The following is a 17216-nucleotide window of genomic DNA, read 5'->3' as shown; positions in this document are numbered from 1 at the left end:
GCATGGCAGCAGATTACTAACTGTATGGGGAAGCTTGAGTGGCAGGAGAGTGTAAGGGAGAGCTTGAGTGCCAATAGACTGTTAGAATAAGCTTGAGAGACAGCAGATTTTAAGGGGAAGCTTGATTTGTAGCAGATTTTAAGGGGAAGCTTGAGAAGAAGCAGCCTGTAAGGGAAAGCTTGAGTAGAAGTAGACTGTAAAGGGAAGCTTGAGTGGCAACAGGCTGTAAGAGGAAGCTTGAGTGGCAGCAGACTGTACGGATAAGCTCGAGTAACCGGGGTGTTGTAGGTTCAGCATTAACAACACTATTTATCATCCAGTTATAGAATGCTGACATTAAGGTTGCTGACGTCTGACAAGAATCAGTGCAGGCCCAAGGTCAGCATGCAGACGTTGTCATCAGTCCTGAACTGAACACCTGGCTGACACACAGAGGCCTGCTGACGTTAGGGCTCTAAGCGCACGTATGATACGTAGCTCCTGACTTGAGGTCAGCAATCTTGGCTGACACTGAAACAGACGTCAGAGGCAATGCTGAGTGGGTGACTGACTGGCAAACACATGTATAGTTACAGGTTGTAGTAAGGAGGTGGTTGAGGAGGGGTGGGGCAATGGGAGGGGTCGGGGGGTGTAGAAGCTCTATAGCTAACCTCTGACCTCAACTGAAACGAGAGGACAGAACACAAGAAGCCATCAGTCCCACCATTACGCGAGAGGAGGATGGCTTCTCACCAGTGGCAATAACCTCTTCTGCCTCGATGGAGAGAGAGAGAGAGCCCCCCAAAAATCCACAGCAGTTGTGGCCATATCCCCTTCTCCACACCCTTGCTGTAAGTATGGTCTTAGAACACAAGAAGCCATCAGTCCCACCATTACGCGAGAGGAAGATGGCTTCTCACCAGTGGCAATATCCTCTTCTGCCTCGATGGAGAGAGAGAGAGCCCCCCAAAATCCACAGCAGTTGTGGCCATATCCCCTTCTCCACAACCTTGCCGCAAGTGTAAGTATGGTCTTACTTAGAGAGAAAAGTTCTTTAAAGAACTCAATAAGGCTGTACCTTTTGGTTCTCATTAAGGAAGTTATCGTTTAGAGCTGTGTCGTAAATTTAGTTACTTCCTGTATGTAAATGTCTCTTTATGTTAAAGAATACCTATGGTTTATATACATATATATATATATATATATATATATATATATATATATATATATATATATATATATATATATATATATATATATATATATATACGTAGAATTGAATATGACAGCATATTTAGAGTTATTAATCTTCCAGGGTTTTACATATTATATCATATCCAAGTTTTGTGAAGCAGTTTTTTCTCGTTTTTGTAGATTCCTGATGATGCCTCTGTGAAGGCGAAAGCTTGACTGAAATAATAAGGATAATTTTGGACACCTGTTGTTTAAGCAGTAACCTAATGGTAGAATGATATTGACAAAATTAGTGAACATAAGAAAGATGATTGATAACTAGATATCTTGTCGTATTCAATTGGAGGGTTGTATGTTCTACGAAGGTGCGCTTTCATATACCTCCGCGTTGAACAGTTAGGTTCGGTAAAATGTTATCTGCTGGTTGTGTGAGCCTGATGGGAAATGACCGGTGTAGACCCCGTTGCTCACCAACGTGAGACGAAGGGTTTCGAGTACATAGTATTCGAAGTCATTTCCCTATTAGGGGCGATCATAGCCTAGTGATAACGCTCCCGCCTGTTGCACCGGAGTCCCGGTTTCGATCCTCACTGTTGGAGATTTAGTATGAGTTTGGTAAAGTGTGTGAAAGAAGAAAGTTAAGAGTAAATGTGAATAAGAGCAAGGTTATTAGGTACAGTAGGGTTGAGGGTCAAGTCAATTGGGAGGTGAGTTTGAATGGAGAAAAACTGGAGGAAGTGAAGTGTTTTAGATATCTGGGAGTGGATCTGGCAGCGGATGGAACCATGGAAGCGGAAGTGGATCATAGGGTGGGGGAGGGGGCGAAAATTCTGGGAGCCTTGAAGAATGTGTGGAAGTCGAGAACATTATCTCGGAGAGCAAAAATGGGTATGTTTGAAGGAATAGTGGTTCCAACAATGTTGTATGGTTGCGAGGCGTGGGCTATGGATAGAGTTGTGCGCAGGAGGATGGATGTGCTGGAAATGAGATGTTTGAGGACAATGTGTGGTGTGAGGTGGTTTGATCGAGTAAGTAACGTAAGGGTAAGAGAGATGTGTGGAAATAAAAAGAGCGTGGTTGAGAGAGCAGAAGAGGGTGTTTTGAAATGGTTTGGTCACATGGAGAGAATGAGTGAGGAAAGATTGACCAAGAGGATATATGTGTCGGAGGTGGAGGGAAGGAGGAGAAGAGGGAGACCAAATTGGAGGTGGAAAGATGGAGTGAAAAAGATTTTGTGTGATCGGGGCCTGAACATGCAGGAGGGTGAAAGGAGGGCAAAGAATAGAGTGAATTGGAGCGATGTGGTATACCGGGGTTGACGTGCTGTCAGTGGATTGAATCAAGGCATGTGTATGGGGGTGGGTTGGGCCATTTCTTTCGTCTGTTTCCTTGCGCTACCTCGCAAACGCGGGAGACAGCGACAAAGCAAAAAAAAAAAAAAAAAAAAAAGAATATATATATATATATATATATATATATATATATATATATATATATATATATATATATATATATATATATATATATATATATATATATTTATTTATTTTATTTCAATTGATCTCCGTTTCCGTTCCGAAGAAAAGACTAAAGGCTTAATTTCGATTCAATATTTGAAGATTCCTGTGGAACGGATGGATGCCTTGTGTACGATTAAGATGATCAGTAGCCAATTTATTGGAAGGTACTTATGTTATGCTTTTAGTTTCTTCTCTCACAGTGAGACTTCCTCACCCGCATTCTCGGAGATAATTTTTTTCTTCTCGTATCATTTGGCTTGAATGAGATTTTATTCTCAAAGCACAAGCCCTCAGTCACACCTATTGTCGCGTTGGTCCTCTCTCTCTTGTTTTAAAAGCTATTTCACTGTAGGTTCTATATCAGAGATGCTTTCGTTTGCGCGTGCGCGCGGCCTTTTTAGTTTTGCCCTCGCTGACTGGTTAGAAAGGGACCCTCCAACACAACAGGTTCAGGTATGTAGGTGAGAGTAAATGGCTTTGCAAAAGGTGATGACCAAAAAAAAAAAGGAAAAATAACTAATTCATAGAAGAGTTTCACCTGGTTAGCCGCAGGTCAACTGTTATAATGGACGTGCCTCCAGGTCAGGTCTACTCTCACATCTGACCTGAACTGACCTCCCAGGTCTAGTCCACTGCAGCAGCTAGCAGAGGTCATGTTGTGTTGGGTTATATCGACCGCAGGAAACTTTGCGGTAGATCATATATATGGCGTCCTAGCTTCGTCTCTTCGATGTATATCTACTGACTTAAATTTCTCTCTTGTGTCTCCTCTGATGATGTGATTATTACACGAAAGTACACTTGGGAACTTATTGTGTTTCATTTTCCCCGTGGACTCATAGGAATGTACATATGTATATATATATATATATATATATATATATATATATATATATATATATATATATATATATATATATATATCTATATATTTGACCAGGCTGTTATTACAGTAAACGGTGTGAAGGGCTGTAAAGCAGCATGCCCGTGATAAAGCAAGATGATCTTGGCCATGGTAATACAGATCCACTGATATATAGCAGGTGTTCGCAAATCCCCATGTGCTACGATTATGGTGCAAAAGAAATCTCTGTATTAGAGAAGTGTCGCAAGAAAAAAGAAAAAATGTACCTGAAATTTCAGGAAGTGTGCGCTAATAATTGCGCTGAAGTTACAGTGGAGTTACCAACATCTCTGATTACAGTAGGTTACCTAAAAAAACTGGTATAACAGCACGGTCTCCTGAATCCCCTTGTATTACAGGAGTGTATATAACAAAATTACCCTAAAATTAGTTGGGGTCGACAAAATCCCTTGAAATCACTAAAAATCCGGATATTACAAAAGTGGTCATCAAAATGTCCTATGTTACAGAAGGGGTCATATAGAAGTCCCAGTGAGATTATCTGGAAAGAGTTTGGGTCATCAAAGTTCGTGATAGTTAAAAGGGTGATCATAAAGTCCACTGATATACAAAAGGGGTACATCAAAAGAGTCCGGTGATATACAAAAGGGTGTATAAATGTTCCCTGAATGTACGAAATGAGTGGGTCATCAAAGTCCCTGATATTACAAAAGGGAGTATCAAAGACCAACTGATAGTGAAAGATGGGGTCAAAAAGATCCCTGTATTGATCGGGCCTGAACATGCAGGAGGGTGAAAGGAGGGCAAGAAATAGAGTGAATTGGAGTCATGTGGTATACAGGGGTTGACGTGCTGTCAGTGGATTGAAGCAAGGCATGTGAAGCGTCTGGGGTAAACCATGGAAAGCTGTGTAGGTATGTATATTTGCGTGTGTGGACGTGTGTATGTACATGTGTGTGGGGGGGGGTTGGGCCATTTCTTTCGTCTGTTTCCTTGCGCTACCTCGCAAACGCGGGAGACAGCGACAAAGTATAAAAAAAAAAAAAAAAAAAAAAAAAAAAAATATATATATATATATATATACACACACTAGTACATCGTTTCAGCAATGGGGTTTAATTTCAGTCTCCCATCCCAGTAAATGGTACTGCCTTCAGATTGTGTTGGTCATATGTACATCTTATCACCCAAGCGTCAGACGTGATGAACATGACACTACCCCTAACGTCACCTCAGAAACACACATCGAGCACCACAGTCTCACTTTACTCATGTCAGATTACATGGGACGATTCGCTCGTAAGAAACAAAGATTTCGAAGAGGGTTGGGGGTGTGGGGGGGTGTGGACGCCGGTCGGTGATTGGCCCAATCATACCACGATACCATCTGGTCGTGGGTAATATATGTAAATTGGGAACCTACCGGTCAGAGGTTAAATACACCAGGGAGACCCCCTCTATCATAAATTTGACCACGGCTGTTATTACAGAAACGGTGTGAAGTGGCTGTAAGTAGCATGCACCGTGATAACACAAGAGTTCCCTTGGCCCCACTGGTTAATTACAGATCCCACTGATATTATAGCAGGGAGTCGCCAAAAATCCCCATGATGCTACGATAGGGTTCGCCAAAAGAAATCTCCCTGGTATTACAGCAGAATGTCGCCAAAAAAAAAAAAAATCTCCCTGAAATTTCAGCAGGGTGTCGCTGAAAATTGCCCTGAAGTTACAGCTGGAGTCACCCAACATCCTCCTGATATTACAGTAGGGGTTACCTAAAAAAAAACCTGGTATAACAGCACGGGTCTCCTGAAATCCCCCTTGTATTACAGTAGTGTATTAACAAAAATCCCCCTAAAATTACAGTTGGGTGTCACCAAAAATCCCCTTAATATCACTAAAAATCCCCGATATTACAAAAGGGGTCATCAAAAGTCCCCCCTGATATTACAAAAGGGGTCATCAAAAGTCCCCCTGATATTACAAAAGGGGTCATCAAAAGTCCCCCCTGATATTACAAAAGGGGTCATCAAAAGTCCCCCTGATATTACAAAAGGGGTCATCAAAAGTCCCCCTGATATTACAAAAGGGGTCATCAAAAGTCCCCCTGATATTACAAAAGGGGTCATCAAAAGTTCCCCCTGATATTACAAAAGGGGTCATCAAAAGTCCCCCCTGATATTACAAAAGGGGTCATCAAAAGTCCCCCCTGATATTACAAAAGGGGTCATCAAAAGTCCCCCCTGATATTACAAAAGGGGTCATCAAAAGTCCCCCTGATATTACAAAAGGGGTCATCAAAAGTCCCCCTGATATTACAAAAGGGGTCATCAAAAGTCCCCCTGATATTACAAAAGGGGTCATCAAAAGTCTCCCCTGATATTACAAAAGGGGTCATCAAAAGTCCCCCTGATATTACAAAAGGGGTCATCAAAAGTCCCCCTGATATTACAAAAGGGGTCATCAAAAGTCCCCCTGATATTACAAAAGGGGTCACCAAAGGTACAGAACGTCGCCGAAGAAAAAGGGGCCTGGACTGTTGCCAGAAAAAAATCTGGAACGACGCAAAGACTTCTGGAGACGCTAACGAAAGTCTCGAACGTCGTCAAAGTCTGGATAGTCGCCAGAAGTCTTGAAACGTCATCTCGTCAAAGGCTGAATCGTCGCCAAGTTTCTGGAACGTGGTCGGATGTCTGGAATCTCGTCCAAAACAAGTCAGGGACGAGGCCAGAAGTCTGGATAGTCACCAGAAATCTGGAACTTTACCAAAATGTATTCTGCAACGTTCCCAGAAGTCCACAGTGTCACTTAGACGTCTAAACCATCACCAAAAAATGTCTGGGAAATCGTCAAAAGGCTGGAATGTCGCCAAAACTTTGAAACTCTAAAATTTTGAAATGCTAACCAAAAGTCTGAAACGTCGTCAAAGTCTGGAACGTGGGGAGAGGATTCATATTTTCTCAGCTTTGTTGTGCATGAGACTTCTCTCTCTCTCTCTCTCTCTCTCTCTCTCTCTCTCTCTCTCTCTCTCTCTCTCTCTCTCTCTCTCTCTCTCTCTCTCTCTCTCTCTTATGAGTATCAGGACACATAATGACGTGGTTACATGTACTTTCTGATTCAGTTTTACGCAAGGCTTAATGCTATATATATATATATATATATATATATATATATATATATATATATATATATATATATATATATATATATATTGAAGCAAGTCAGTAAAGACCGTGTTAATTTGACTATCATAATTAAGCATATCCTGTTCGCTTCACTAGGAATGAACCAATGAATAACTTAACCCTTCTTTGGCCACAGGGGAGAAAAAACAAGAAAAGGTCAAAATAGGATGACGATAGATTCATTCCCCGTTGTGCTGGCATTTAGTGAAAGCACAAACGATTTCTCTCCTCCGCCTGGGTAAATACGAGAATCTAAACTCGATGAAATTTGAAGTTTGAAATACGTGGACCAGGTTTAAAGATGAGGATGCGCCGTTTATGCCGAAGTGTTATTGGATGGGCTGGCCGGAGGGAGATGGTGTGTGGAAGATAGAGGCCACGGAAGCAGTACATTTGTGTGACGAATGTTGTACAGTAGAAACTGCTGTAATCTGTGTCAGGAAAGAGAATGAAAGGAGTATGATGTAACATGTACTAACGGTAAGCAAGGTATTGTATGAGAGAAATACAACAGCACCTGCATTAAGAAGGCTATTGTATGGGAGGAATACAATACTAGAGGTAACTGCAATAAACAGACTATATTCAGAGGATTACATCAACGCAACACCTGCGGTAAGCAAGTTATACGGTAAGAATAATAGAAAAGGAATTGTAATAGAGAGATGTAAAGTATGAGATGTATACAATACAACAACAACTACCACATCCAAGTCATCAATACAACACGTTTATTGTTTACGAAAAAAGATAACTTTACGCACGTAGAGTCCAACACACAAAGATCTAATCTTGAAAATGCGTATATCGTATAATGATCATATTTCCCGTAATCGATCGTACGAATCGATTCATAAATTTCACGATGAATGATAGGAAAGAAATTGCAGTCATCAGAATTGTATTTTTCGTGACGTATATGAATAGATATTTTCATATTAGTTGTCTGACGTCTTTGAAATGAAGCAGCATTGCGTATTCTCACTCATCCATACATCTCTGTTCTTACTAGGGCGTATGGGGGTCAACTGGACATTCATATTCGCACCATTGTAATATATAAAACTACTTCTCATCCTTTAGATATTCTCTCATATTCTCTCGTATCTGTAGTAAATTTTTTGAATATATATATATATATATATATATATATATATATATATATATATATATATATATATATATATATATATATATATATATTTATTAAAAAAAGGGGGTGACTGTATTGTTGACTGGTTGGTAAGGTTATTTAATGTATGTATGACTCATGGTGAGGTGCCTGAGGATTGGCGGAATGCGTGCATAGTGCCATTGTACAAAGGCAAAGGGGATAAGAGTGAGTGCTCAAATTACAGAGGTATAAGTTTGTTGAGTATTCCTGGTAAATTATATGGGAGGGATATTGATTGAGAGGGTGAAGGCATGTACAGAGCATCAGATTGGGGAAAGAGCAGTGTGGTTTCAGAAGTGGTAGAGGATGTGTGGATCAGGTGTTTGCTTTGAAGAATGTATGTGAGAAATACTTAGAAAAGCAAATGGATTTGTATGTAGCATTTATGGATCTGGAGAAGGCATATGACAGAGTTGATAGAGATGCTCTGTGGAAGGTATTAAGAATATATGGTGTGGGAGGCAAGTTGTTAGAAGCAGTGAAAAGTTTTTATCGAGGATGTAAGGCATGTGTACGTGTAGGAAGAGAGGAAAGTGATTGGTTCTCAGTGAATGTAGGTTTGCGGCAGGGGTGTGTGCTGTCTCCATGGTTGTTTAATTTGTTTATGGATGGGGTTGTTAGGGAGGTGAATGCAAGAGTTTTGGAAAGAGGGGCAAGTATGAAGTCTGTTGGGGATGAGAGAGCTTGGGAAGTGAGTCAGTTGTTGTTCGCTGATGATACAGCGCTGGTGGCTGATTCATGTGAGAAACTGCAGAAGCTGGTGACTGAGTTTGGTAAAGTGTGTGAAAGAAGAAAGTTAAGAGTAAATGTGAATAAGAGCAAGGTTATTAGGTACAGTAGGGTTGAGGGTCAAGTCTATTGGGAGGTGAGTTTGAATGGAGAAAAACTGGAGGAAGTGAAGTGTTTTAGATATCTGGGAGTGGATCTGGCAGCGGATGGAACCATGGAAGCGGAAGTGGATCATAGGGTGGGGGAGGGGGCGAAAATTCTGGGAGCCTTGAAGAATGTGTGGAAGTCGAGAACATTATCTCGGAAAGCAAAAATGGGTATGTTTGAAGGAATAGTGGTTCCAACAATGTTGTATGGTTGCGAGGCGTGGGCTATGGATAGAGTTGTGCGCAGGAGGATGGATGTGCTGGAAATGAGATGTTTGAGGACAATGTGTGGTGTGAGGTGGTTTGATCGAGTAAGTAACGTAAGGGTAAGAGAGATGTGTGGAAATAAAAAGAGCGTGGTTGAGAGAGCAGAGGAGGGAGTTTTGAAATGGTTCGGGCACATGGAGAGAATGAGTGAGGAAAGATTGACCAAGAGAATATATGTGTCGGAGGTGGAGGGAACGAGGAGAAGAGGGAGACCAAATTGGAGGTGGAAAGATGGAGTGAAAAAGATTTTGTGTGATCGGGGCCTGAACATGCAGGAGGGTGAAAGGAGGGCACGGAATAGAGTGAATTGGAGCGATGTGGTATAATGGGGTTGACGTGCTGTCAGTGGATTGAATCAAGGCATGTGAAGCGTCTGGGGTAAACCATGGAAAGTTGTGTAGGTATGTATATTTGCGTGTGTGGACGTATGTATATACATGTGTATGGGGGTGGGTTGGGCCATTTCTTTCGTCTGTTTCCTTGCGCTACCTCGCAAACGCGGGAGACAGCGACAAAGCAAAAAATAAAAAAATAAAATATATATATATATATATATATATATATATATATATATATATATATATATATATATATATATATATATATATATTCTTTTCTTTCTTTTAAACTATTCGCCATTTCCCGCGTTAGCGAGGAGCGTTAAGAACAGAGGACTGGGCCTTTTTTGGAATATCCTCACCTGGTCCCCTCTGTTCCTTCTTTTGGAAAATTAAAAAAAGAAAAACGAGAGGGGAGGATTTCCAGCCCCCCGCTCCCTCCCCTTTTAGTCGCCTTCTACGACACGCAGGGAATACGTGGGAAGTATTCTTAATCCCCTATCCCCAGGGATAATATATATATATATATATATATATATATATATATATATATATATATATATATATATATATATATATATATATATATATTCATTTATCTATTATACTTTGATTCTGTCTCACGCGTTAGCGAGGAACCGCAAGGAAACAGACAAAAGAATGGCCCAACCCACCCACATACACATGTATATACATAAACGCCCACACGTACACATATACATATCTACACATTTCAACGTATACATACACAGACATATACATATATACACATGTATATATCATACATGCTGCCTTCATCCATTTACGCCGCCATCCCGCCACACATGAAATGACACCCCCTTCCCCCCGCGCACACCCCCCTCCGCCCGCGTGTGCGCAAGGTAGCGCTAGAAATAAGCAACAAAGGCCACATTCGTTCACACTCAGTCTCTAGCTGTCATGTGTAATGCTCCAAAACCACAGCGCCTTTTCCACATCCAGGCCCCACAAAACTTTCTATGGTTTACCCCAGACGCTTCACATGCCCTGGTTGAATCCATTGACAGCACGTCGCCCCCGGTATACCACATCGTTCCAATTCACTCTATTCCTTGCGCGCCATTCACCCTCCTGTATGTTCAGGCCCCGATCGCTCAAAATCCTTTTCACTCCATCCAATTTGGTCTCCCACTTCTTGTTCCCTCTACCTCTGACGCATATAACCTTTTTGTCAATCTTTCCTCGCTTATTCTTTTCATGTGACCAAACCATTTAAATACACCCTCTTCTGTTCTCTTCAGTCACACTATTTTTATTACCACACATCTCTCTTAGCCTTTCATTACTTCCTCAATCAAACCACCTCACACCGCATATTGTCCTCACACATCTCATTTCACACACATCCACCCTCCTCCGCACAACTCTATCTATCGCCCATGCCTCACAACCATATAACTTTGTTTGAGCCACTGTTCCTTCAAACATACCCATTTTTGCTCTCCGAGATAACATTCTCGCCTTCCACACATTTTTCAACGCTCCCAGAACCTTCGCGCCCCTCCCCCACCCTGTGACTCGCTTCCGCTTCCATGCTTCCATCCGCTGCTAAATTCACTCCCAGATATCTAAAACATTTCACTTCTTGTTTTTCTTCATTCAAACTTACCTCCCAGTTTGCTTGTCCCTCAACCCTACTGAACCTAATAACCTTGTTCTTATTCACATTCACTCTCAGCTTTCTTCTCTCACACACTTTACCAAACTCAGTCACCAACTTCTATAGTTTCTCACCCGAATCAGCCACCAGCGCTGTATCATCTGCAAACAAAAACTGACGCGCCTCCCAAGCCCTCTCATCCACAACAGACTGCATACTTGCCCCTCTCTCCAAAACTCTTGCATTCACCTCCCTAACATTCCCATCCAAAAACAAATTAAACAGCCATGGAGACATCACACACCCCTGCCGCAAACCGACATTCATTGAGAACCAGTCACTTTCCTCTCTTCCTTACATCCTCGATAAAAACTTTTCACTGCTTCTAACAACTTGCCTCCCACACCAAATATTCTTAATACCTTGCATAGAGCATCTCGATCAACTCTATCATATGCCTTCTCCAGATCCATAAATGCTACATACAAATCCATTTGCTTTTCTTAGTATTTCTCACATACATTCTTCAAAGCAAACACCTGATCCACACATCCTCTACCGCTTTTTTCATACGATCTCTTGGATCATTGATTATCTTTTATCGTTATATCTCCACATTCATTTTTGTATAGTTTATTGATTTGTATTTTTAACGTAGTCTCTTCATTCTTCCCCTCTTCATTGTTATCTAGTATATCGTCTTCTTTATTCAATTGTTCTACGTATTTCCCATTTCAGACCTTTATCATCCCCTCGTACTTTTCAATATCTTCCCTTTTTTCACTGTTGTCTTTCCCGGGCGCTTCTCATTTTCGAATAACAACAGCTTCCCTCTTAAACGATCCTCTCAGATCTTAGACGAAGTTATGATCTGACAATAGATGTTCTGTGCTCTGGTGGCGGGTGGGGAAAGTCGGTGTTGTAAGATTAAGTCACTACATGCCCTCATGGCTAACCAAAGTGAGCACATAACTGGAGGTGGAGGTGCATGTTGATGGCGTTCGATATCTGCACACACAAGTGTGAGGGAAATGGTAACACTGTGTTGTAAGGCGTTGCTCCACTAGTGAGGTTAATGGTAACACTGTGTTGAAGCAATTGCTCCATTAGCGATGGTAAATGGTAACACAGTGTTGCAAGGCGTTGCCTCATCAAATGGAAGTAAATGGTAAGTTGAAGGGCGTTGCTCCATTAGTGGCAGCATGAGCGAAGGTCATTGCTCCATTAGTGTTTGTATGGCGTTGCACCATTGGTTCACGGAGGACCATGATAAGGTCAGCTGGGTGTTCTGTACACGAGTAATAATGTTATCAGCGTGGGACGCGTCTGCCCGTGGAGTGAAAAAAAAAAAAATTTCTAATGTTCTTGGAAATTCATTGTGGTCTTCAACGCAACACCGACTGTTGCCGCCCCTGTACGTGCCTGAAATAGTATGTAGGTGCAGTGACTGAACGTGTGAACGTGCCTCTCGTGTGTAGGTACAGTGACTGACGTGTGAACGTGCCTCTCTTGTGTGTAGGTACAGTGACTGAACGTGTGAACGTGCCTCTCTTGTGTGTAGGTACAGTGATGGACGTGTGAACCTGCCTCTCTTGTGGGGGGTGCAGTGACTGAACGTGTGAACGTGCCTCTCTTGTGTGTAGGTGCAGTGACTGAAAGTGTGAACGTGCCTCTTTTGTGTGTCGGTACAGTGACTGAACGTGTGAACGTGCCTCTCTTGTGTGTAGGTGCAGTGACTGAACGTGTGAACATGCCTCTCTTGTGTGGAGATGCAGTGACTGAACGTATGAACGTCGTTTTCGTCTGTGGACACAATGAGTGCGAATTTCTCTGCCGTCTGTGGACACACTGACAGAACATGTGAACGCCCCCTGTCGCCTGTGGCCACACAAGCCGAACGTGTGAACGCCTCACTCGTGTGTGTGTGTGTGTGTGTGTGTGTGTGTGTGTGTGTGTGTGTTTTCAGACACCAACATCTCTATTTGTTCTTCAGTGATAGATAAAAGAAATTGTCTTATTTTCAACGTCATGAAGAATATCTGTTCACTCTGTTCATCGCAGGATTATGTTCTCCAGAAGAACCAGATTTCCTTACGATCACATTCAACGCTTGGGATGAACGCTCAAGTGTTTGTCAGACAAAGGGGCTTAAGCGCCAACTCCAACCAGTTTCTTCTAGGAAGTAATTGTTTCTTTTCACAGAAAAAGCAAGTATTTCTTGGGGTAAAAAGTTTTCTTTCTCTGTAAGAAAGTTTCTTCTCCTGGTATTAAAGTTTCTTCTCCTGTTAAGAGAATTTCTTCTCGATAGAAAAGGTTTCTACTCCCGTTAAGAATGTTTCTTCTCCCAGTAAGAAAGTTTCTTCTCCCGGTAATACAGTCTCTTCCGTTAAGAAAGTTCCTCTCCCCTTAACAAAGTTTCGTCTCTTGGTTAGAAAGCTTCTTCTCCTGTTAAAAAAGTTTCTTGACAGAAATTTGCCTTCTCCTAGTAAGAGAGTTTCTTCTAATAAGGAACTTTCCTTCTCTAAGTAAGAAAGTTTCTTTTCCCAGTAAGAACATTTCTTTCTCGTGGTAAGGAAGTTCCTTCTCCAAGTAAAAGTTCATTACGAAAGTTTCTCTTGTCAGTAAGGAAAGGTCTTTTGCCTTAAAGAAAGTGTCTCCTCCCAGCAAGAAAGTATCACGTAAGGAAGTGTCTTTTCCCAGTAAGAAAGTGTCATATGCCATCAAGAAAGTGTCTGTCGCCAGTAAGAACGTTTCTTCTCCCAGTAAGAAAGTTACTTAGTTTCTTTTTCCTGTAAGAAAATTTTCTTTTCCGTCAGGGAAATTACTTTTCCCCATCATGAAAAAAATTTACTCGCAGTAAGAAAGATTTTTTTCCAAAGTAAGAAAGATTTTTTCCAAAGTAAGAAAGATTTTCTCCAATAAGAAATTTACTTGTTCTAGTAAGAGTTACTTGTCCCATTGAGAAAGTTACTTATCTCGGTTCGATTGTTACTTCTACCATTAAGATAGTTACTTCTCCCAATTAGACAGCTGCTTCTCCCAATAAGAGAGTTACTTCTCCCATAAAGACAGATACTTCTCCCATTTAGTTATTTCTCCCAATAAGACAGTTACTCCTCTCGGTTAGATAGTTACTTCTACTATCAAGAAAGCTACTTCTTCAAGTTACATAGTTCCTTCTTTCAATAAGAAAGTTACTTCTCCCATAAAGAAAGTTACTTATTCCATCTAGTTACTTCTCCCGGTTAGATAGTTACTCCATTAAGAAAGTTAACTGCTCCCATTGAGTTACTTCTCCCGATAAGATTGTGACTTCTTCCATTTACGTAGTTACTCCCGCCATTAAGAAAGTCAGCCCACGTCCTCGGCAGGTGATGTCAGCTCCCCAGCATAGATCAGAGGGAGAGAGAGAGAGAGCCCTTCATTGGACATTCCCCTTCCTCTATCGTTCAGTCCCCTGGCATGAGAAAGAGCGTCCATATGTGCGGGGTGTCTCAAGTGGTGTCCAGCAGGGGAGGAAGAAGACTTCCCACGTATTCCCTGCGTGTCGTCGAAGGCGACTAAAAGGGGAGGGAGCGGGGGGCTGGAAATCCTCCCCTCCAGTTTCTACTTGTCCAAAAGAGGGAACAGAGAAGGTGGGCCAAGTGAGGATTTTCTCTCTGAGACTCAATCCTCTGTTCTTAACGCTACCTCGCTAACGCGGGAAATGGCGAATGTGTTTGATCTGTCTATCTACCTGTATGTCTATCTATCTTTCTATCTATCGATCGATCGATCTATCTATCTATCTATCTATCTATCTATCTATCTATCTATCTATATATATATATATATATATATATATATATATATATATATATATATATATATATATATATATATATATATATATATATATATTATCCCTGGGGATAGGGGAGAAAGAATACTTCCCACGTATTCCCTGCGTGTCGTAGCAGGCGACTAAAAGGGAAGGGAGCGGGGGGCTGGAAATCCTCCCCTCTCATTTTTTTTTAATTTTCTAAAAGAAGGAACAGAGAAGGGGGCCACGTGAGGATATTCTCTCAAAGGCCCAGTCCTCTGTTCTAAATGCTACCTTGCTAATGCGGGAAATGGCAGATAGTATTAAAGAAAAGAAAGAAAATATATATATATATATATATATATATATATATATATATATATATATATATATATATATATATATATATATATATATATATATATTTCATTGCTTCCTACTTTAGCGAGGTAGCGCCAGGAGCAGACAAAGAAAAGGCCGCATCCGCTCACACTCATTCCCTAGCTTTCATGTGTAATACACCTAAACCACAGCTCGCTACCCACAACCAAGCCCCCACAGACCATTTCGTTATTTCCCCTGGCTAATTCACATACCCTGGTTCAGTCCAGCGACAGCCCTGTATATCACATCGTTCCAATGCACTGTGTCCCGTACATGCCTTTCACCACCCTGCATGTTCAAGCCCCAAACGCTCGATATCCTTTTCACTCCATCCTTCCATCTCCAGTTGGGTATATCAAGACCATTTTAGTACCCCTTTCTCAGCTCTGTTAGTCAGTCATCTTATTACCACACATCTCAGACATGTCATTCGAACACATCAACCCTCCTCCGCACATTCTCGTCCATAGACTATGAACTCATATCCATAAAGTATTGCTGGGACTGCTATACCTTAAAACATATCCATTTTCACCTTCCATATATATATATATATATATATATATATATATATATATATATATATGTATATATATATAAATTTTTTTTTTTTTTTTTTTGCTTTGTCGCTGTCTCCCGCGTTTGCGAGGTAGCGCAAGGAAACAGACGAAAGAAATGGCCCAACCCACCCCCATACACATGTATATACATACGTCCACACACGCAAATATACATACCTACACAGCTTTCCATGGTTTACCCCAGACGCTTCACATGCCTTGATTCAATCCACTGCCAGCACGTCAACCCCGGTATACCACATCGCTCCAAATCACTCTATTCCTTGCCCTCCTTTCACCCTCCTGCATGTTCAGGCCCCGATCACACAAAATCTTTTTCACTCCATCTTTCCACCTCCAATTTGGTCTCCCACTTCTCCTCGTTCCCTCCACCTCCGACACATATATTCTCTTGGTCAATCTTTCCTCACTGATTCTCTCCATGTGCCCGAACCATTTCAAAACACCCTCTTCTGCTCTCTCAACCACGCTCTTTTTATTTCCACACATCTCTCTTACCCTTACGTTACTTACTCGATCAAACCACCTCACACCACATATTGTCCTTAGACATCTCATTTCCAGCACATCCATCCTCCTGCGCACAACTCTATCCATAGCCCACGCCTCGCAACCATACAACATTGTTGGAACCACTATTCCTTCAAACATACCCATTTTTGCTTTCCGAGATAATGTTCTCGACTTCCACACATTCTTCAAGGCTCCCAGAATTTTCGCCCCCTCCCCCACCCTATGATCCACTTCCGCTTCCATGGTTCCATCCGCTGCCAGATCCACTCCCAGATATCTAAAACACTTCACTTCCTCCATATATATATATATATATATATATATATATATATATATATATATATATATATATATATATATATATATATATATGTGTGTGTGTGTGTGTGTTCCTATGAGTCCACGGGGAAAATGAAACACGAAAAGCTCCCAAGTGCACTTTCGTGTAATAATCACATCATCAGGGGAGACACAGGAGAGAAATATAACAGTCAGTTGATATACATCCAAGAGACGAAGCTAGGACGCCATTTGATAAACATGTGATTGTCCAAAACAATCACATGTGTGTGTGTGTGTGTGTGTGTGTGTGTGGTTTCGATGTATTACATATTACAGCTAGAGAATGATGTGAGCGCGTGATATTTTTTTCGCTTGTTTCCTGGCGCTACCTCACTGACACAGGGGGTGGCGATGCTGTTCCTGTGGGGCAGGTTGGCGCCGGAAATGGATAAGGGAGAGCAAGTATGGATATGTAAATGTGTATATATGCAAATGTATGTGTGTGTATGTATATGTATGTATATATGTATGTATATGTATACGTATGTGCGTGTATGAATATATGTAAGTATATGCGTGGATAGGTCTTCGTCTGTTTCCTGGTGCTACGTCACCACC

Source organism: Panulirus ornatus, chromosome 2 (genome assembly GCF_036320965.1).
Source record: "Panulirus ornatus isolate Po-2019 chromosome 2, ASM3632096v1, whole genome shotgun sequence".
Classification (NCBI taxonomy): Eukaryota; Metazoa; Arthropoda; class Malacostraca; order Decapoda; family Palinuridae; genus Panulirus; species Panulirus ornatus.
The sequence above is the reverse complement of the archived record's forward strand: the minus strand, read 5'-3'. Positions refer to the sequence as shown.